We start from the raw sequence: 24122 nt of genomic DNA on the forward strand, positions 1-24122 counted from the left end.
ATGTTATATTTGTAGTGTTAGTATTCCTGGTTGGTGACATTCATATGCAATTAATTCTTAATAAAATTAATCTCTGTTTCAAAGATGAAGAAACAGAATTTGGAAGATTAGTTGAATACCATCAGGCTATTTCTTTAAGAAATAATAAAGGAGTGACTCAAATATTGGTGACATGGCATTGAAGTCAATGTGTTCTGCCCTCTCTGGCCTCCTGGACATGTTTAAATCATACACATGGTGCCATTTCACTATGGTCCATCGGAAAAGCTAATCCTAAGGAAGCAGTCTGAGTTCAGGCACACTGCTGATCCCAGGAGAAGACAAAGGACCGCGACGGGGTGGTCAGTTTCCACAGGTGGTAGACGGGGTCCTTTTGAGGTGCATTACACAGTCTGTAAAGCAGACAGACATCACAACCGATCCTCTCTCTTCTTAGACCCACAGATGGACATTTAATTATTCCTCAATAGTGAACATTTGCTTGTACATTAATTTCAAGTAACAAGCATTGTATAGTACTTATTTTTATCTGAATCAGATTAAATTCTGATGTACTTTTCATCTAATTTAATACATTATGTAAATGCTTTATATATTATATATTATATATAACATGTTAAATGAACTTGTGTTTATCAACTGAAATATCTAAGTTTCTTTGTTAAGAAAACAATCCAGACATTTAAAAAATAAAAAAAGAAGTGATCTTATTTAGAAATTCTTCAGAACAATGTTTTTCAAGATAAATCATATTCACCATTTGAGAAAGGAGGCAAATAAACACAAAGTCTCTACTTTAGACTATGTAGATGTTTTCTGAGCACAACAGCTGAGTAAGCATGGCAGGATGAATTCTGACCCTCTGCCTGGCACCACAGTATCCACGCCACGTAGTAGGCAGGGTCAGAAGGTCAGACAGTCAGCAAGGTGTGGAAGCAAACATTGGTGAATCAACAAAGCAAGAAACAATTGTTTCCTATATATTATTAAAAGCAGATCATCTAATGGAAATAAGGAGAAACAACTCCCAGGATTTGAGTTTGGAATGTTTAATATGCAAGCATAGGAGGCAAGACATCTTAAATAATTTATCAGCTTACTATCAGCAAAATTCAGCTTGCTTAGATAGTTGACCCTTTGTACTGGGCGGGTGGAGGGGATTGTATTATGGACTCAAAGAAATGAGAATCAAAATGATTGTGAAAAACACTGCCTCTGGGTGAACATGGACAGACAATTTTATTGTCATTATTCATGAACAGTGTGGTATAATAACTATTGACAGAAACTTTACACAATACTAGGTAGTATAAGTACAGAAGATGGAACATACATGAAGGGGTCTGAGAAGGTCATGTGTAGGCATCATGCCATTTTATATGAAGGCTCTGAGCCTCTTTAGCCTTCCCCGGGAGGCCAGGAAGCATGCCCCATGGACAGTAAGGGATGCCTATAATTTATTTTCCTTTCCATTTTGGATTATTTTTCCCATTGTATTGTTATCATATTTTGATCTGAAATCCACCATTTTCACATTGCCACAATGAGCTGATCCAGACTTGGAGGTGCACAGATACCTTTACGAGCAGTCAAAGCCTCTTAAGGTCCACAAAATAAGCCAGCACCAGCCAGAAGATCTCTGTGATTAATCTCAGCCTTTAAAACTCCAGGGGATGTCACAAAGCCCCTAAAATACTTGGTAATGAACTATAATTTTGTCAACTTCGGTTTTTATTGTAATGCAATAACCCTTGTTCCGTTATTCAGTGTGTTACACCAGAAAGCCATTGGTGGAAACGTAAATGTTTTCAGAATGTAGGCAGAAAAATGATCCCCAAATTGTTAAAATATATGTACGTGTATCTTTGTAATGAAGTAGTGTTGCTGCTTTGAAATATAGTTTTAAAATTAAAAAAAATGGTTTAATGTTTTGTAATTTAAAACAAAGGAGATTATTTTTCATAGTCTCATAGTTTTACAGTTTAAGATTCTGAGAATAAATGAATTGTTCAGTTTTATAATCTCAAAGTAACAAATCTCAGAGTTCAACCAATGCCTAACTGTCACTGGTAAAAACCCATGTTGTCACAGAATGCTTTATTTCTCAGTTAAACCATGATAATCTCCCAGGACTCATTTCAAAACTCTAGAAGTCTTGAAACTAAAATTTTACTATATTACTTTTAAGCATCAAAATTTGTTTTTCTTGTCAAAATCAGTGATTTGGTGTTTAAATTAAAAATGGTCCTTCTTACACTGGAGTTATGGGAATATTTTGGTGTATAATGTCAAAGGTTGATGAGATAAGTTTGGCAGTGTGCAATATTTTATTTCATCCAATTTCAGCATTATTTTTTATCTGATGAAAAATTATTGTTAGGGCTTTTTTTTATCAATTATCTAGGTTTAGTGCTGTTTTGGTTTCACTCACTAATAGATCAAATAAGAAGCAGATAGGACCCTAAAAGAGAGAAAACAGGGAAGACTGGGGAGAGGAGGTTTCCCAGAGAAGGAAGGCACACAGAGGAAGGAGCAGCAGGTGACCACCTCCTCCCAGGACAGCCCAGACCCCTGCAGATGGACCTGCTGGGTCACAGGAGCAGCAGGGAGGGGCCACCTCACATGTCCAAACAGCAGCATGTCTGCATAGCATGACGGGGCTTTCCTGAGGGCCTCCTGTAACAACATCCGATCATACTTGAAACCCATTCTTTCTAATAGTAGGGAGAGAATGAGGCCAGAGGTACGGAGATCACTGTGCCTGGGTTGGGGGTGGGTAGGTGGGGTGAGGGTTGTTCTGCTCTGTTGTCTTAGAGGTGATGAGCTTCAAAATAACATGGAAGCATTGTCCATGGGGTCACAGGCCTCAGAGCCCTGCCTGGAAAGTGCCAAGCACCCAGCAGATGGAGTGGTGGTGAGCATCCCCTGTCACTAGGAGAATGCTGTCTGGGGTCAGACTTTTCTTTCAGAATCAGTGGAAGAGAGTGGTTCTTAAATCACTCAGGGATGGATATTGCAGGAGGTATGTGATCTCCCTGGCCAGGAAGGCCAAGCTACTTGGACACAGACTCTAATGTAAGCAAATTGATATTAATTGTTAAACGATTTTGTTTGATTAATTTAAAATATATTGACTACTTTTAAAAATACAGGTATATGAAAGAGAAAAGTCCTACTTACGAGGACCCGTTGTTCATTTGAATTCCCATCAGGCTTTGATACCATCGCCAGAGGAGTGTTGTCTGAACCATTGGAATGGAGAACTAAAGCCATTGTGTTTACTGGGGAAATGGATGATTAGAATCAGACTGAGACTGAAAACACTCTACATTTAACATTCTCTTTATCTCTAGGGGGAAATCCATCAACCAAGAAACCTCATTGGATTGACCTTGACCTTGACACGGACTGCAGGGACCAGGTGGGGAGAAGAACTGAGGACTCTTCTGAACTGGCTGAGTCATGTGAACACTGCTTTGGAACAGATGAGATAGAGATGACAGGGCCGTGACAAGAGAGGAGGACAGCAGGAAGATAGAGCACAGACATGGAAATAGACTCGTTGGGGTATTTGTCCTGCCCATGGACCCTCCCCCAGTCCATGCCTGCTTTTTCTCTTATTCCCACTTACTCACTATTCTTATCAGGTCTACTGGTGGGGCAAGTGTCATGCTAGGCCCAGTGGGCAAAATACAATGACAGAGGAAAAAGCATCCATGAAGTCACATGGACGTGTGTTCAGAGACCGCGTCTCCATTACTGTGCTCTTTAGCCTTGGAGAAGTTAATGAACTTCCCTTGGCCTCAGGTGACTTTCAACAGGTGGAAAGGGAATTCCTGCTTCTCAGGAGTAAGGAGAACATTGAGGTCTTGCCACAGCAACATTCCGAGAACAACCAAGCACGCATACATCAGTGGTCCCATGAGAGTCCATCGCCTGGTGACGCCACCCATCTCAGTTTGTGCACCACACCCTAAGTTGTTCAAAAATGCTGCAGCTGCCTGATGACTGTAGTTTAATTCCTTAGGTTGAACATCTGGCTCTTAGTCATTACAGAAATGTTTTATATGATTATTAATATTTATTGTTCACTCATTTATAAATTTACTCAAAAATAACAAATTAAGAACTTATATATTCCCCCCCCTTTCTTGCTCACATGTGCACACATGCCCTCTGTCTGCTCTTATTCAATGAAGGTCAGTGTAGTAGAGAATTCTGTAAATAAAGATAGGGTGTGGTATCTCCAGGGTGTGGTCAGCTCTCCTAGAGACTTTCCCAGTCCCGTCTCTGTCATCATCCCTCATAGGAACATTAGGGGACATTACTAAACACTTGCTTGGCAGCCTCCCTGGAGGCTGGAAGAGTTATTGGTGAAAAATCTAATGGAAGACTTCCTTAGAAAGTGCTTTTCACTGGAAATGCCCCTTTCCAGTTCCCAGGCACATAAATACGCAGTGACAAGGACAGCAGCCATAGAGCTGGAGACTACTCAAACTATTCATGAAGAGAAAGGGCGTCGTCATTGAGTAAGCCAGTGGGCCAGTGGTCTGTTAGGACCTTGGTCTTTCTGCTGTTACTTTTTCCCCATATTTCCCACTTGGGCGTTGTAACTGACATGGTGATGGCATTGTCACACAGTCATGCGTGCACACAGCATGACAATATGGTTTGGTCAACATCACTGCCCAGCATCCCCCTTTCCCTTCTCTCCTCCTTCCCCCAGTCCCTTTCCATCAGATCCCCACTACACCTTTCTTTTCCTTTTTCCTCTCTAGCTTCCACATATGAGAGAAAACCTGTGACCCTTGACCTTCTGTGTTTGGCTTATGTCATTCAACATAATCCTTTCAAGTTCCATCCACTTTTCTGCAAATGACCTGATTTCATTTTCCTTTAGGGGCTGCATGAAACCCTAGTGTGTATACACACCCCACATTGTCTTCATCAGATCCTCTGTTGATGGACAACTCAGCTAGTTCCATGGTTTCTGCCATTAATTTTTGAGGATTTTTCAGAACCACTCCTTTTCATCTCTGCCTTGGTACAAACATACCCATGCTAGAGTTTTGTTACAATCTCCATAGGCCCCCACACTGCTATTTTTCCCATTTTATTTTCTGTTGATTATGTTGAGTAATTTCCATTTTTCCATCTCCAGGTACTTTGGCTCTTTTCATGGTTGCCTCCACTTTGCTGTTGAGCCCATTCATCTTTCAAAATTCATTTATATTTTCAAAATAAAAAATTCCACTTTGTTCAATTTTTTATTTTTTACTCCTTGCTGAGATTTTCTGTTTCTTTACCAAAAACTTAGTTTTTTATTTGTTTGTTTGATTGAAGAAAAATTCTTAAAAGCCACAAGAAAGAAATAACAATTCAAATGATGGTGAATTTCTATCAGACACCTGGGAGGCTGGAGGGAAGTAGTACAATGTTTTTCAAGCATTTTTTAAAGAAAAGAATAATTGGAATCCTATGTTCACAAAAAAATAACTTTCAGAAAAGAAGCGGAACTCAAGATTGTCAGATGAAGAAAAACTAAGAGATTCATCACCAGAAGACTTAACAAAGAGAATAACCACTGGGCCTTTTAAAGAGAGAGGAAATGTTTGCAGAAGGAGCCGTGGAGTGCAGGGAGGGAGAGCATAGTGACCGTGACTGTGGGTAACCTTTAGAGTCGTTTTCTCCTTTGAGTTTTGAAAACTGTGTTTGATGTTGAAACCAAAATCATAACACTTCCTATAGAGATAGGAAATAACATTATAAATGTGGAAGGATCTCCCCCATTCAGGACCTAAGAAGAGGGGCACTTGCTACCCTTTGCTCAAAGTGGAAAAATAATAAAAACAGACTGTGGAAAGTCATACATTTATAGCATAATACGTAATGCAACCACCGAGAAGCCATCCAGAGACAGATATGTATAAGCACATTTCAATTAAATCAGGGTAGAATTCTAAAAATGTATTAGAGGAACAAGAAGTCAGGAAACTTAAAATAGGTGAGAGAGAGAGAGAAGAAAGCAAAAATGAAATGCTAGATATATGCCATATTATAATGATGATTACATTAAATGTAAAGGGTCTGAATATATCAATTAAAAATAAAAATGGTGGAGCAGATTAGAAACCTAGGCTATGCTCTCCAGAAGTAACTTACCTGAAACATAACAGAATTGTCACTTGAAAGTGAAAGGACCAAATAATACATACATATCATGCAAACATTAAAAAATTAAAAAAGGAAAGCCAGGGAGACCATGTTGATATCAAACAGTAGACTTCAAAGCACAGGAATGTCATACGCCAAGACAGAGGCCATATCATGACAGCAGGGTCAATCCAGGAAGAAGAAAAGGGATCCTTGAGGTGAAGGCACCAAATCACAGAGCAGCAGGGTTCATGGAACAGCAACTGATGGATCAGGAGGAGAGAATCAGCAGCCCACCATCACAGCTGGAGAATGACGGAAGGAGTCAGACAGAAAATCAGCAAGGACAGACGGAATCCACAGAACTTTACAGAGATGCTCCTGAGAACACAGAGCACAGTCTTTTAGAGGCCATGGAATGAGGTCAGGATGTACCCTACTCTAAGTCATGCATGTAATGAAAATGCAGAACCCTGAAATCAGACTGTGTGCATGGTCAGCCTGCAGTGGAATAAACCAAATCAACAACAGAGGATAACGGGAAACCCCCAAACACCTAGGAACTATGCAACACACTTCAAAGTAATCCAAAGAATGGAGAAAACCTAAGAGAAATAAAAATACTTTAAAAATGAATGAGGATGTATCAAAAGTTGTGCCAAGAGAGGGCAGAGGAATTATATTTTAGTACTAAATGCATACATTAGAAAAGAGGACAAGTTTCAAATCAATGATCTGAGTTCCCTTCTCAAGAACAAATAAGAAAAAGGCAAACCAAATGAAGTGCAAAGAAATAAGGACACCAGCAGAAAGTGATGAAATTAAAAAAAAAAAAAAAAAACTATACAGAAAATTAATGAAAGACGGGTTTCTTTAAAAAGTTAATGAAATTGGCAAGTGTTTACCCGTACCAAAAAAGTCCATGTGAGCACAGATCTTGAAGGCATCAAAATGATAAGTAAAAGACAATCTAGGTAGTGGGAGAAAATATCTCCAGGGCACCTATCTGATGAAGAACTGCTCTTAACTCTTAGATGTCAATAGTAAAATAAATAAATAAATAAATGTGTGTGTGTGTGTGTGTGTGTGTGTGTACTTGGTTCATCTTATCACATACACACACACACAAACACACACACATACACACACACGCAAAATGGGTAAAAGAAACAAATGCATACTTCATCAAAAGAGGAAATAGAGATGGAAAGTAGGCTCAGGAAAAATGAAAGTTCCATGCCACTCAGCCATTAGGGTGATATGATCAACACCGCGATGTGATATTACAGCACCCCTCTCAGAACGCACAAAATAAAGGGACAAAATAGCACAAAATGCAGGTGAGAAATGCATGATAAATGCAGAGAGACTAGATCCCTCCTGAACTGCTCATATGAGTGAGAAATTATACAAACAGGGGAAAACAGCAGGGTGGATTGTGTAAAATACTAAAAACACAATTAGCACACAAAAAGCAACTTTCCTTAGTTATTTGTCCAGAGAAACAAATGCTTAGATTCACACAAAAACTGTACATGAACATTCACAGCCAGGCCCTCTGAGGTGGCCAAATTTGAAAGCAGTCCCCCTGTCTGTGAGTAGGTGAACAGCTGAGCAAGGCAGCCCTGAGCAGGGTGAACTGTGACAGGGACAAGGACCTGGTGCATCCCACACTCAGGTCAAATGAACAGCACCAGTCTCCAAAGATTGCCATTGCGTCCTGTCTTTACCAAAGACTGAATGACAGTTATCAACATGGAGCCAGCTTAGTCGTTTCCATAGGGATGGGCTGGGGCTGGAAGAGATGGGCATGTGTTCGGTAAGGGTCACCTGCGGGGCCTGACAAGGGGCAGGTTCTGCGTCTGCACTCTGCTCACTCCATGTCCTGGTTTGCCACTGGGCTCTGGCTTACAAGACTCTACCTTTAGAGGAGCCAGTGAAGGACAAAGAACATCTCTGTGATATTTTCTATAAAAGCAGTTGAATCTCTATTGTCTAAAAACAAATTTTAATTAAACATGCACATGTACATCCATCATAGTAAATAAGGCATCATGTACAGTATGTGAAGGGAATAGACCTTGAAGCATAGGATTTATTGAACAACTATTTATTGAACAATGCAACCCGTTGTTCTGAGGAAATATGGAAACTAGACAGAAGAGAAAGTAGATGATGCTCTTGCTAAATCATATGCAGTCTAACCTGAAGCTACACTTGCCTGAAAGGCCTGACCTGGATTCTGAACCAAGTACATTCATCTTATGTTTACCTTGAGTGAGTCTCAGAAGGCACTCATGGCCTTCATATCCGCCTGCCTAATAAGTGCAGGACACTGAGGAGCCCAGACTCCAGGTGTGGGGCTGCACCCTGTGTTGGAAGACCCTCCCTGGGGCCTGCACTCTGGGACTGAGGAGGACAGTAAGTCCAAGTGTCCCTGGACATGTCCCATCTACACATTTTCAAAACTATTGCCCCTTTTTTACCGCCTTCTTTAGGAGCCTCACTGCTGCAAGACCTGACCCACATTGCCACACAGAACCATTGCCTGGGTTAGAGTCCTTCGAAGAAAGATTGGTACATCTTCACATTGTATCGTCTTTCACTCTAAAAATTTAAAATCTGAAATGCTCCAGAACCCACATGTTTTTGAGCATTGAGAGGATAGTACAAGTTGAAAATTCCATATCATGCAACATTGTTTTATGCACAAAATCATTAAAAATATTTTTAAATTATTTTCAGGCTATATGGAGAAAGCAAATATAAAACATAAAGAAATTCCATCTTTAGACTAGTCTCCTCTCATTACACATGTGAAAATATTCCAAAATCCAAAAAAATCACATCTCCAAAACGACTCTGGTTCCAAGGGTTTTGCACCAGGGATGCTCGACCTGTGTCTCCAGCACAGTTGCCGTGTCCACCCCAGGGCTCCTGTGCAAACTCCCACAACTGGGCAGCTTCAGAGCACACAGATGTGCACTTCCACTTTTCTGGAGGCCCAAAGGCTGAGTCAGCCATCAGAACAGCCCACCAGCCCTGAAGTCTCAGGGAGAGCCCTGCCTCTTTCAGCCACTGGTGGCTCCCCATGTCCCTCGCAGCCTAACTCTAAACTCCACCTCAGTCTTCACATGGCTGCCGCCCTGTGTCTCTGTGTCTGACTACAGTCCACTCACTTAGGTGTGCTGTGGTTTTGTTGTCAGTGTTTCAGGTTATTTCCTAACTTCTCTTGGAGTTTTGTCTTGACCCATTAGTGTTGAAGACTGTGTCCCTTAATTTCCAAGTCCTGAATTTCTCAGTCTTCCTTTTGCTATGGAGTTTTAGTCACATATCATTATGTCTGGTAGAGAAGTGTTGTATGATTTCATCCTTTTTAATGTACTAAGGCGGTTCCATGGCATCATCCATGTGAGTCCTGGGGAACGTTCTCTGTGCATCTCAGGGGGTGCTGTCTGGCCTGAGGAGGGAAGGTTCTATGCTCCTTGGTGAGTGGGCTTGGGTGAGGTGTGCCTCACCTCCTCCATTTCTTTGCTTAGCTTCTGCCGGGTTGTTCTGTGCATCACCTAACGTGGGGTAACTGAAGTCTTGAACCATTGCTGTAGAACTCTCTCTGCCCGTCTGCTGAGTTTAAATGTTTGTCTTTGTCAAATCTTCTTTTCTTATTGAAGACTTATCAACAAAGTCCTTGGAGCCCTATTTCATTTAAAGCCCACGTTATCTTCATGAGCTTTAGTGCCTTCACAAGCCTGGCTGCCACTGCCCCCCTGTAATCCCAGTTCCCAAGGGAGGCAGCAGCACCTGGCACCCTGAGTTCTGTGGGCCCCAGGCAGGTCCAACAGATTTGCAGATGATGTCTGCATGGTGCCTTCTGATGGAGGGAGGGACCAAGGACATTGCTGTCCTTTAAGAGCAAGACCACACCCTGCTGGAGACAAGTCGTCTGGGGTGAGTAGAAACACCACAGATCTTTCTGCTATTTTACAATCATTCCTCTGCCAGGTCACTGTCACCTTTGGCTGCATCCAGAGCTCCTGCACAGGTTCTGCTTTGTCAGTATCTGAACAGCCACGAGCTTGGAGGCCTCAGCTGCCATTTTCTGACAGCACTGCGAGAACCTCTTCTTTGAGAAAAAACTTAAGAAGACTCTGGAAAAGGCAAAGGGAAGCCAAACTTTGCAAGTCACGCTCTGTCCCACAGAGATCTGTATTATCTGACCACATTTAGGGAAAATATTCTCTGGTGCTGTCCCAGAAAGAGACTGAAAAAGACGAAAAGAAAATTACAGAAAGTCAAGAGTGAGGGAAAAAAATGTGGCCTACACTTTCCCAGGACAAGTGTCATGCAGGACAATCATAGCAGCACCGAGCATGGGCTGGAAGCTTTCAGTTCAGTGCTGTCATCTCTTCTATATTTAAGACTTAAAGGGAGAGGCAGAAATAAGCAATATCAATCTTCTTTTCCTTCACATATGGTGATGGGGTTAGAACAGTTTACTTTATTTTTTCACATTTGGTTTAATTTTAATCCAAAGCAAATGCAAACCTTTGTAAGAGACTAAATGCCTGAGTCTCTCACTCCCTTGTGCATCACGAGCTGAGGCTTCTAGAGCATCTTGTCAGGTTTTTGTGAGAGGGAGGTGATGGAGTAGGAGGCGGAAAGGAGTCCTCCATTGAAATGTGGCTTCCTGGCAACACTGGATGTTGGCATGGGAGTGGGAGCCAACACAGGCAGCACACCAGCCAAACAGCAGAGGCCTGGAGAGCTTCAGTGCTGGCCCCCCAGCACCCCACAGCCTAGTGTTAAGACAGAAGAGTCGGAGGGGCAGCACATGTGACACACGAGCTGTGCGTGATCCCCCACGTGTGTTTGTGCATTTGTGTGCATAGTGGCAGACACTGTAAATGAGACCCGGAGATTCACCATGCACAGGCCTACAGGAAAAGGGGCAAAGAGGAGAGAGAAATGGGAAATCAAGCTTTGGACCCCAGCTGCTCCTCGCCCCAAGGACTGTTCCTTAACACTTCCTAGTCAGGAACAATAAGGAAAGGACCTTCCTCTCACCCCACCCTGTGCTGATAAAGGCTTAGAAATCACTTTTTCTGCAGATTTGCTGAAGAAGACAAAATAGAGTTAATTGCCACCTCCTGAATCCTATCATCCTGACCATCAACTGCAGGGACAGTCAAGCCCACAAGACCCCTGGGCCGCAGACACGCATGGGCACCCTCTCTTGGCACCCCCCTCCCCAGGAGCTCTGCTCTCTTTCTGAACTTTAATAAATCCTGTTACTTTGTTCTCACTCTTATCACCACTGAATTTCATTCTTCAAATCCGCAAGACAAAGAACCCATCTGACATCCATGCTTCCTGTCACAGAGGAGCTCAACAATAGGAGGTTGTAAAACTCGTACTACATTATATACAACAAAATGCTAGTTAACTTACTCAGTGGTGGTAGGGATTTATACTTGACATGTGAGTATACTAACAAAATTAAACAAGAAGGTTTCATGGAAGTAAGAATCCACTGAACAACATTTCTTCATTTGTTCTCACCTCCATGAAGTAAGAGATGGTGGATGCAAAGCAAGCAAATGGTGGCTGCCCAGAAAGAACCCCTTCTCCCCTTTTACTATTACCTGTTTCCTAGAGTTGTGTTGACTTTCATTTTAATTATAAAGTATTCAATGTCAGAAAAGTCTTGTTGGAACGCACAGACTTGGATTGCTAGAATGGGTGACACACAAACAGGAAAAGGTCGTGGAGGAAGGCCTGGGGTGTGACGTGACAGGGAAGAGCAAGGAAGCTGGGAGGCAGAGTAGATGAGGCAGATGAGAAGGAGCTCCTCCAGCGAGCTCAAGGCAGGAGCGAGAGCAGAGCAGGCCAGGCTGGGCTTGCAGGGGACTCCTGTATTGAGATTGGTCAAGACCTTTCCAGCCCTGAGAGGTATGAGCCAGGACAGGCTAGCTGTGAGCCAGAGGAAAGTTGGGGAGACGTGAAGGGGAGGCACATGTTAAACACTTACCCGATGCTGATAACATAGTAGGCCCTGCCCCAAACACTTACCAAGTACTCATTCTTTTAGTTTTTAAGCTAAACATTAAAAAATATTCTGTTATTTCCTAACACAAAAAGCAGAGATTAAGGAACTTATTCCAGACTGAGTGTCAGAGCTGGGACTCGGACCCAAGCAGACAGCCCCGGGGCATGTTCTCAGCTGAGGCCACACAGCTGACCCCAGCACACAGCCACCCCACTGCAGCCCTGAAGGACTGGCTTGCAGGCAGCAGAGTGGCTCAGGCAGGTGCTGCAGGACAGCGAGCGCCAGCAGGTGTGGGTGAAGCATCTCAATGACGGGCACTCTCCCAACCTGACCATCTCTATAACCTGACCATGCACATTTCTACAAGAAAAAGAAAATAAAACCATTTACAGAATGTACAACATTAAGGTGCAATATCTTCTGTGCTGGCAAATGGATTTACAGATTAACTTTTAGTTGCTTTCTTTTTACTCTCTTGTATTTCCAATAAAAATCCACTCTGGATATGATCAAGGTCACTGGCCTCTAATGTAGAACACAAACTCTACAAATCTCTCTACAAGGCCTATTATCAGACTTTCTAAACAACAACAACAAAAAAAAAACAACTAAGATATGGAGGAAACTGAATATTTTTTTAAAGAACACTTAGGAAGAAAAAAATTCAAGCTTGTGACCATCCATGGATGGTCTGAAAGATTGAATTTGAGTTTCTAAAATTGCACTTTCCCCCTATGAAAGTGTGACCAAGAAATTGTACAATGTCTCCCTGATTCCTGACACTGGGTGGGCATGACTTGCTTTTAACCCTTTCCTTGAGTGTGGGCAAGATCTCCAAATATAGATCATGTGAATATTGCCCCCCTTGATTCTGTTTCTTCTTATGTCAAATGATGATGAATGTACATGATACAGGCAGCAGCGTGGCAAGAGGATGGGAAGTCTGCCTGGTGTGCTCCAGCAGCCTGGGCTAAAGCAAAGACTCTTGACTTTCACAGCTTATGGGAGTCACCAGAAACATCAATGGCTGTCCCCCAAGTGTTGAGAGTGATCTCCAGCAGACAGCTGGGGAGTAGATGGGGCCTCATCCCTACCACAATGATTGGATATTTAAATAACAATTTTTCAAATTATTTCAGCAAACATTTATTAGTGCACTGGTGATTCAGAGGGGGAAACATTGCCCAGCCTTCAAGATGGTCACCACTGAGGACAACAGCTGTAGTGAGCTAAGTGTTATGCCACCTGTCGACACAGTGCCCTGGGCATAGAAGGACGTCAGCTTGGAGTCCTGGAAGCCAGGGCAGCTCCTCTGTGCGGTCTCCTGGGAGGCTGTGTTTCCAGGACTTCCTGGTCTTCCTGGCACACCCCTAGCCCATCCATGAGCCTTGGTGACCTCTGAGCTCCACAGACTGATGCAGGTTAGGAAACAAGAGGAAGGCCCTGCTCTGTGGAGCCTCTGACTGGGCCTGGGAGAGGAGGTTGGGATGCATGGGGGACACCACTCCTGCAGAAAGGGAGGCTGGCAGAGGACACAGGAGGGAGGCTGGAGTTTGCCTCCAGACGGGAGGCAGAGCTTTGCAAGGGGGTGGGTGTGTAAGTAAGGGATGGGCTTGTTAGGGGCATGCCAGGCACAGGCAGAGGGAAGCTGTGGGTGCCAAAACTTTGCTTCAGTAGAGGCGATAATTAATTAATTTATTAATTAATATCCATCACAATGGATCTCAATGGATCCATTCCTTCAGTCATGTCTAAGATGCCTTTTCCATGGACACATTTTAATATATATAAAATATTTGTTTTTTTCATTATTCCTGGAAGTGTTTGTTTCTTGAATAGAATGCAGTAGAATTTTGCTGTTTACTTGACAATATTGAACAAGATTGAATTCTGGATATGTGGTCAGGGTGGCCGATGGGAAAAGATAGATGTCCAAAGACGTACTGAAAATTGCATCCTCTTGTGAATGTGTAAGAAGCCTTGTGAGTGGCGTTTGATATATTGGGATGCTATGGTAAGGAATATTTTGTCTTTGGGGAGCCAATTCCCAGTCTCAGAGGTGACTCATCTTCCTGTGTCAGCCTGCCATGGAGGAGAAGGTAGTGTGGGCACGCGGATCCTCCTCCTCCAGATGCTGCCGTTGGGTTTGTTTCCTTGTTCTGATTTTTGAGGACCTCTGTGTCCAGTGGATTACACAGAGAAATATTGTACTTCCTCAAGCTTCTGTTATGGGATTCAGGGACCCACGGATGGGCCTTCATTCCTATGTCATACTGTTATCTTTGACAAAACTCATTGTGAAGAAGAAATAGCAGAACAAACAAGGTTAGAATTTCCTTTCTTTCTTTTTATCCAAGAAGAGTGACTGTGTTCTTATTCTGTAAGTTTCAGAAGCCAATAGGAGGTAAGGCCTCCTGTCACACAGGGGTTAGTGACGTCACCATCACCTTGCTCATCCACCCAGGCATTTTTCTTCCTATGGTGACCAGCAGAGGTGCATGCCAATGGGAATCACAGGTTTTGCAGCAAGAATTGCTTATAGATGATCAAAAGAGAGCAGTTGTGGGCATGTGAAAATGCCACACGCCAGGCCCACGTGTGTTGGTAGGCTGAGTGACTCTGGTGAGAGCGGGGACCGTTGGTCTGAGCTCTTCCATGATCAGAAACACAGGAAAGAAGGTGCTACGTGTGGTAGAAGAGACACTCTCTTGGCATAGCTAATGGTTCTTAACTAAACACGGCACACTCCCGTAATCCCAGAGACTCTGAAGGCTAAGGCAGGAGGATGGTAAGTTCAAAGCCAGCCTCAGCAATGACGAGGTGCTAAGCAACTTAGCAAGACCCTGTCTCTCTATAAAATATAAAAAGAGCTAGGGATGTGGCTCAGTGGTTAAGCATCCCTGGGATCAATTCCCAGTATCAAAAAATAAATTAATTAATTATCGCCTCTACTGAAGCAAAGTTTTATGCTGAAAATAAATATTTTGGATATACACTTCTGCATAAGGTTAGTTCAGACCAGAATGAGGCATTTTGAGTAGCGGATTTCTTCCCTCCTTACTAAGGATCAAATTATTCTGACCCACCCATAAGCAGGATGATGCAAGGTATCTGGTGGGGTATAATACATGTGTCACCAGAGATGATCACAAGCCAGAGGAAATATGCCACTTTTATTAACTCCTACGGTGGAATTCTGGAGAAGACCTCAAGTCCTCCCAGCCTCTGTGGAAGAAGTGGAAGACTGACCACACTGTGAAATTGTGGTTTCTCTGTCCATCCACTCTTACTTTTACTGGATATTTTCAGTAGTTCATTTTCTCAGGCTGGAGAGTAGGTGGGGAATCCTACTCTCTGGATTCCCTGGAGACGTCTGGAACTTGAAGTTGTAACACAGGGTCACAAACCAAAGCACGAGTACATTTGAAATAAACCTGTGAAGTTAGGCACAGTTTCAAAATGAAAATAACTTATTAGTTCTACAATTCATTTAGCTCTTTTATACTTGCAGAATTATATTTTTGGCTGTTGTTGTATGAGAATGATTTTTAAATGTCATCTTTAAATAGGAATATGTAATTTAAAGTGCTATCTCTAAAATGAAGAACACTTCCTAAATTAAGAGTAGGGTGTTTTTTTTCTCTAGAAGATTCATAGATGCTAAACTCAGTCCATTAATCTATGTTGGCAATGACTGATAGTATATAAGTGGGCATGATCAGGTATCTGACACAAATTTTGGCACACTTGTGAAATTCTGTCTGAAATGAGTGCATTGCATGGCAAATAATTGTTATGAAAGTTGATGAACATATTTTAAAAAATTGTTACCTTATTTTAACTAGCTGCCAATCACATTTTGAATGATCCTTGACATAAGAGTGATTCTCAAGTCAACATATAGATTTAGGCTATCCACAATTCCCCAAATCTAAATGGCTTGATTGCTGCTATTAAAAAATGCCTGCCATTCTCTTTACCTAACTTACGAACATACTCCATTTTACATTTATCATTGGAAAAATGGATATTTAAAATCACAACAAGGAAATCACCCCACCTAATTCTTTCTGTTTCAGTACACTGTGTACAATTGGATGGAGTTTTGGCAGGGCTTCTGATCCTAGGCTTCTCACCTCAAGATCACAGATAGTATTTCGAGTAATTATCTTGTGGAAACTGGGAAAGTGCTCTGACCCATTTATAAGAGAATGCTTATTGCTTATTGCGGAGGCCCTGGATGATCCGCTCAGACTCTGAGAGGCAAGCTGTCTGTTCAGGTATTTCAGCAGAAACCCTTTGGCCACTGCCTGGTCCCTACCCCTTGTCCAAGCACTGACAGCTCAACTCCAGGACGAGACCCTGGATTCTGTCCCTAGCCTGACGCTGACCATGGCTGGTCATTTCATCTTGATGGACGTCTACAAGCTGCTCTCACGGGAGGCCTTAAGAAGTCAGTTTAAACTGACAGCCCTGGAAGAAAGGCTCTGGGTTTCTGCTGCTGACCTCCTGGCAGACTCTTCCTAAGGATTCACTGGACACCTGTTTCCTTGATTCTGTGAGAAACCTGAATAAATATATCCACAGAGTCCTCATTGTCCATAAAACAGTGATTTCCCATTCCTTGGAAACAGTAGTTCTTACCAGGGCAGTGGTTCCTGAGATTGGGGAGCCCTGTGCACTTAACAGCGGGGGCAGTGAGACACCAGGCTTGGCACAGAGGGAGCGGGGCTCCAGCATCCACGTGACTCCCAGCACTGCCCAGAGTCACAGCGTCTTTCTTTAGGCTGTTCAAATTTAAAGCATTACAAGAATTTTTATAAAAACAAGAGACATTGGTTAGTAGCAAAGCAATGTCGGAGCAAGTGTGCCAATTACGTGGACTCTGTGTTTCTCTGCAAAACTGTGAACTAGTCACTGCAGTACACGGAACCTGTCAAATAAGGGAACACAGCTCACCTGATGCTCACGTTTCATGTTATTTCTAACCTGAATTTTGCAATAAGCACTTTTTTTCATTTTTAATTTTGCATGTCTAAAATCTCAACAGGTGGGGAATATATGTGCCTGTGCCCATGTTGTCACCCCTCGCCTCCCATTCTGGCTTCTTGTATTTTTTAGACCAGTACCTGTTTGTATTGATTTTCTCCAGACTTTCAGAATCAGGTATGCTCTTTCTCCACACATGGGGGAGTTGTTTTACAGGAGCACTTTCCACGTATTCATATAAAAATGGTGCTGCAATGTGAAATCAAAATGAGGTAGAAATAGGTAACTTGGCAGTTGCTTCTCCTTCTTAAAGTTATGTAATTCCAAGTTGGTTGGCAAACACTGTATTTCCTCTCTCTGCTTTTCCCCCATATGACTTGCCAAACAGGAAGGCCGATTCAGATCAGTGTTTGGGTGGCCCTTGGTGCTAGTGTAAGTCCCCATAGAGGGAGCTGCCAGTCACAGGGCCACTCCTACCGTTACCCAAGGAAGACAGCTGGGTTGAGGGGAAGTCTTCTTTTTAAATGTAACAATGAAATTTTCCAAGATTTAAAGTATGGGCTTTGCCTGGACAAAGTCCGACTTTCTGAACATCTAAGAATAAGGCTTCTTATTCTGCAATCACCTCAAACTTTGATAAGTAAAAAGATGTGTTAACATAAAAGAAACAAAGGATGTATATGTTTGGGAAATTACTGGAAAAGTTTTACAGTGGATAAAAAGCAATAGCGAAAGCATTACTTTAATAAACTAGTAAGCATGAAGGCATTCTTCTTTAGTGTAAAAATGTTTAAAATTTTTAAAATAAACTTTATTTGTAAGATGATCTTGGAAAATATATCTTTTAGTATAATATAGGAAGGACTAAAGTATTTGTTGAAGAGTCCAGTGCAGTTGTGCCTAGTTTGAACTTTACTTTTGAGTAATCTTTTCAGATATCTTCAATATCTTCTGTCCATGAATTTCATCGAATTGCCAATTCCCAGGCGATTGGTTGATTTCTTGTGGGGGATTCACAGCAACCTTATCAGAATAATCTAAATCTGAGCTTCTTTTCCTTTTCCAAGTAATCCACTTTATTTTCTTTATTTAATTATTTTTCATATCTCTGTTTATAATGTAATGTATGTTGACACCCAATTCCAGTCTTAATACATGTACTTTGGATAATGATGTCCATCATATTCCACCATTCTTGCCAATCCCTTGTCCCGTCCCTCTCCCTCCCACCCCTCTGCCCTATCTAGAATTCATCTAATCCTCCTATGCCTCCGCTCCCTACCCCACTATGAATCAGCCTCCATATATCAGAGAAAACATTCAGCATTTGTTTTTTGGGGATTGATTAACTTCACTTAGCATTATCTTCTCCAGAGCTGTTCATTTACTTGCAAATACCATGATTTATTCTCTTTTATTGCTGAGTAAAATTCCATTGTGTATACATGCCACATTTTTTTTTATCCATTCATCCACTGAAGGGCATCTGGGTTGGTTCCACAGTTTAGTTATTGTGAATTGTGCTACTATAAACATTGATGTGGCTGTGTCCCTGTAGTATGCTGTTCTTAAGTCCTTTGGGTATAGTTCAAGGAGAGGGATAGCTGGGTGAAATGGTGGTTCCATTCCCAGACTTCAAAGGAATCTCCATACTTCTTTCTATATTGGCTGCACCAATTTGCAGTCCCATCAGTAATGTATGAGTGTACCTTTTTCCTCCACATCCTTGCCAACACTTATTGTTGTTTGTCTTCATAATAGCTGTCATTCTGACTGGAGTGAGATGGTATCTTAGAGTAAGTTTTGATTTGCATTCCTCTGATTGCTAGAGATGATGAACATTTTTCATATATTTGTTGATTGATTGTATATCATCTTCTGAGAAGTATCTGTTCAGGTCCTTGGCCTATTTGTTGATTGGGTTATTTTTTTTTTTCGGGGATTAGCTTTTTGAGTTCCTTATATACCCCAGAGATTAGTGCTTTATCTGATGGGGGCTGGGGTTGTAGCTCAGTGGTAGAGTGCTTGCCTAGAACATGTAAGGCACTGGGTTCGATCCTCAGCACCACATAAAAATAAAATAAAGATATTGTGTCCATCTAGTTATTTATTTTTGAGACAGATCTTCTCTGTTGCCTAGGCTAGCCTCAAACTCTTAGGCTAGTCTCAAACTCCTGGGCTCAAGCAACCATCCTGCTTAAGCCTCCCAAGTAGCTGGAGACTACAGGCACATGCCACTGGGCCTGGTGAAGTTTGTCTTTAAATTGACCCTAAATCCAGGAAGCAGTTAAAGAAGTTGGCTCTGTTGAAAGCAGGATCATTCTAGTTAATTCTTAGGAAGCAAGTTTTGCTTCATGGAGTGAGAGAGAAAATAGAAATAACGTCAGGTGTAGTAGGATGTGTTTGTCTCTGCATTTTGGATTAAGCAAAGTCTATGGGAGACAGCACTAGGGTGAGTGCTGGGAGTTCCCAAGGGCCCAGGGGGGTAAGCCATGCATTCAGAGGGCCAAGGCCTTTGATGTGTCCTGACTGCAGATGCAGCTATGTCCTTGGCACCCATGGTCATGCAAATTGGCCACATGATGCTTGCCTACAAGTGCAATGGAAAGCACACCCTCTGTGAATGCGCAGTAGTGAGCTGTCTCAGGTCACCTTTGCCACAGTCCCCCTAAGCTTCCAGTGCACAGTCACTGCCGTGAACAGAAGCACCTGGATCTCCATAGGCCTGCTCTCCATGTGCCCAGCAATGGAGATGGCCTCGTGCCAGGGTCACATCCCAGGACACTCACTAGTGAAGGGCCTGGCTCGGTGGACTCATCATACCTGAGCCTTGCTATCTCCACTGAAATGAAAGACCATGTAAAACATTGTTTCCATTTATACTTCACAGAAAATTAACAGGGCAAATCGTGGGTTAAAGGAAAGGAAAAATGCTAATACACCATCTTGGTCATAGGTCTTCGTTTGACCAAGATGATGTGTTAGTGTCACTGTGACAAATACCTGAGACTAAAACTCATTAGACCTAAAAGTCTGCTTGGGCTCACAGTTTCAGAAGTTTCTGTTCATGCAGCTGGTTCCACTGTGTGGGGCCCACGGGGCCCACACTGGAAGGAAGCTGCTCACCCTGTGGCCACTGGGAAGCAAGGACAGAGAAGAGTCTAGGGCCCCAGCGTCCCCTTCAATGGCAGGTCCAGTGGCCTGCTTCCTTACATCAGGCCTCCTACAGTCTGGCCACCTCTCACAGCAGCAATGGTGGTGCCCAGGTAGCCCAGGGCCTTGGGAGACATCTCAGATCCAAACCACAGCAGATTAAGTTTATCTTTTGCATTTATCTTAATATCTGCCCCTTACATTTTGAGGTCACAACTATCCAATTGTAGATGGGTCATTATCAGAGCACAGTGACACTGGCTACCATTAACTTAGGAATAAGAAGACTGAACATTCTAGCTCCCTAGTCAAGCTGAACTGTAACAACCAAAGTTCAGTGTCCCCAGAGTCATTTTGAACCTGGGCTTCTCTGGGGAGGAGAGTGGGGACATCAAGGCAGGACTCTAAGTGTCACGGGGAGCTGGTGGCTATGTGGGAAACCACAGGTGTTCGATCCCAGGGAAACACTGGTGCTCCTGGCCTGTGCCACCTGCCGCTGCCCACCCAGGGGAGATGCCATAACACCCTGGTGTGTCCAGTGCTTAAATCTCAGCTTGAAGAGGAAAGGAAGTCTGTGCTTCCTGTCACTGAGTTGTGGACATCGAGGCTTATATCTGAGAGTCATTCTGGGCAGGCAGGTGAAATCGTGTCACCCACCTACAGGGGTGGCTTTGGTGATGGTGCAAACCACAGGCAATCTTCAGAAAGCTTGAAGAGTCAGAACCAGTGAAGTCAAAGGGTTGATGATTTTAATACTTAATTGCTTTTCAAGGTTACAGCATCTCCTACGAGGGAAAGACGCCCAACCAGGAGAGGTGTCACCTGTAAAGCCAGTTTAGCGTTGGAGCGAGGGGCTGAAGAGAGCCGTGTTGATGGATTCCTGTAACTACTGAGTCTGGAGAGCAGTCGCAACCACCCAGTCACTCTGAGCTTGTTTACTTCCCGTGCTAACTAAAAACGGAGACATAAATACGGCAATTAAAGGCGGATTTTTTTTTTTTTGGTCTTTCATAGTCAAGGATGTTATTACTCAAGAGCAGCCTGATTTGTATTTTTCTTTTACCCTTCAATCACATTTTTATTATTATTATTATTTATTCTAATTTGTTATACATAATGGCAGAATGTAGTTCATTTCATATCACACATATAGAGCACAATTTCTCAAGTCACTGGTTGTATAAAAAGTATTTTCACACCATTTGTGTCTTCACAGATGTACTTAGGGTAATGATGTCTAACTCATTCCACCGTCATTCCTACCCCCTTGCCCCCACCTTTCCCCTCCCTCCCCTTTGCCCTATCTAAAGTTCCTCCTTTCCTCCCATGCTCCATCACCATTATGAGTCAGTATCTTCATATCAAAGAAAACATTTGGCCTTTGTTTTTTTGGGATTGGCTAACTTCACTTAGCATTATAGTCTCCAACTTTATCCATTTACCTGCAAATGCAGTGATTTTATTCTCTTTCAATTCTGAATAATGTTCCATTGTGTATATATACCAAAATTTCCCTATTCATTCATCTACTGAGGGGCATCTAAAGACTTTTACAATGAAAACTACGGAGTGCTAAGGAAAGAAACTAAAGAAGACCTTAGAAGATGGAAAGATCTACCTTCTTCTTGAATAGGCAGAATTAATATTGACAAAATGGCCATACTACCAAAAGCACTACACAGATTCAATGCAATCTCAATCAAAATCCCAATGACATTCCTCATAGAAATAGAAAAAGCAATCAGGAAATTCATCTGGAAGAATAAGAGACCCAGAATAGCTAAAGCAATCTTTAGCAAGAAGAGTGAAGTGGATGGCATTACTATTCCAAAACTTAAAATATACTACAGAGCAATAGTAACAAAAACAGCATGGTATTGGCACCAAAATAGACCTATAGACCAATAGCATAGAATAGAGAACACAGAGACAAACCCACATAACTACAGTTATCCTATATTAGACTAAGGCACCAAAAATTGTACACTGGAGAAAAGGTAGCCTCTTCAACAAATGGTGCTAGGAAAACTAGAAATCCATATGCAACAAATGAAATTAAACCTCTATCTTTCACCATGCACAAAACTCAACTCAAAATGGATCAAGGACCTAGGAATAAAACAAGAGACCTTGCACCTAATGGAAGTAGGCCCAAATTGCCATCATGTCAGATTAGGCCCCAACTTCCTTAATAAGACTCCTATAGCACAAGAATTACAACCAAGAATCAATAAATTGGATGGATTAAAACTAAAAAGATTCTTCTCAGCAAAAGAAACAGTCAGTAAAGGGAATAGAGAGCCTACAGTATGGGAACATTTTTTTTACCACAAGCACATCAGATAGAGCATTAATCTCTAGGATATACAAGCACTCAAAAACCTTAACACCAAAAAAACCAAATAACCCAATCAATAAATGGGCCAGGGAACTGAACAGACACTTCTCAGAAGAGGATATACAATCAATCAACAAACATGAAAAAATGCCCATCATCTCTAGCAATCAGAGAAATGCAAATCAAAACCACTCTAAGATTTCATCTCACTATAGTCAGAATGGCAGCTATCATGGGAGGAATGTAGGAACTTTAGATGGGGCAAAAGGTAGGGAGGGGCAAGAAGGGGTCAAGGGGGTAGGAATGATGGTGGAATTACCCTAAGTACATCTAGGAAGAAAGGAATGGTGTGAAAATACTTTGTGTGCAATCAGTGACTTGAGAAATTGTGCTTTATATGTGTAATATGAAATGAACTGCATTCTGCCATCATGTATAACAAATCAGAATAAATAAATAATTTAATGCAAAAAAATGAATACAAACAATAATATATGTTGGCGAGGATGTGGGGGAAAAGGTACAATTATACACTGCTGGTGGGACTGCAAATTGGTGCAGCCAATCTGGAAAGCAGTATGGAGATTCCTTGGAAATCTGGGAATGGAACCACCATTTGACCAACTATCCCTCTTCTCGGTTTATACCCAAAGGACTTAAAAACAGCATACTACAGGGACACAGCCACATCAATGTTTATAGCAGCATGATTCACAATAGCTAAATTGTGAAACCAACCCTGATTTGTATTTGATCTAAGTACTGAAATCTTTGATTTTCTGCTATAGTAGAGGTAATCATGGGTGTGGGAGACAGACCACTGTGTGTAATTAGCACCATGGGGGACCGGTATTCCACAGACCCAGTACCTGCACCATGGCCTAAGTACTGGAGTTCTCTTTCATTCTCTTAGCTCTATTCAATAGACCTTTATAGCCCAAAGTCAAATGTTGGTAGTTACGTACCACACAGTGTATTAGGAATAGACTCACATATGGGCCTAGACTAGTCTCCACTGCGTGTATCCTTAATAAGATTTGTGTTTGATATTTCCTCTCCTTATATTTGATATCCCTTTCAAAAATATGAATAATATACATTTTTTAAAAAAAATATTTTAAAATAAACTTCTAATTTTAGTCTTCTCAAGTGTCCTACTTCAATCAGGGGAATTGAAACAAAAGATTATTTTTTTCACAGTTTATATGTCTCTATTTAATTTACCAAAATGAGTATTAAAAAAGACTTGACAAACATGGAACCGTAATGTGAAGCTAAGAACAATGACAGACAATAAACTGAAAAAAAAAATTTAAAATAAAATTTTTAAAAATAATATTTACCCAAATTCTTGCATTTTGTATTCTGTTGGGATACAGATAGCTGCTTTGACACTTAAAACTAAAAAAATAAATCAATAAAAATAAAAGATGGATAATTTGC

This window comes from Marmota marmota, unplaced genomic scaffold (assembly GCF_001458135.2).
Source record: "Marmota marmota marmota unplaced genomic scaffold, marMar, whole genome shotgun sequence".
Classification (NCBI taxonomy): domain Eukaryota; kingdom Metazoa; phylum Chordata; class Mammalia; order Rodentia; family Sciuridae; genus Marmota; species Marmota marmota.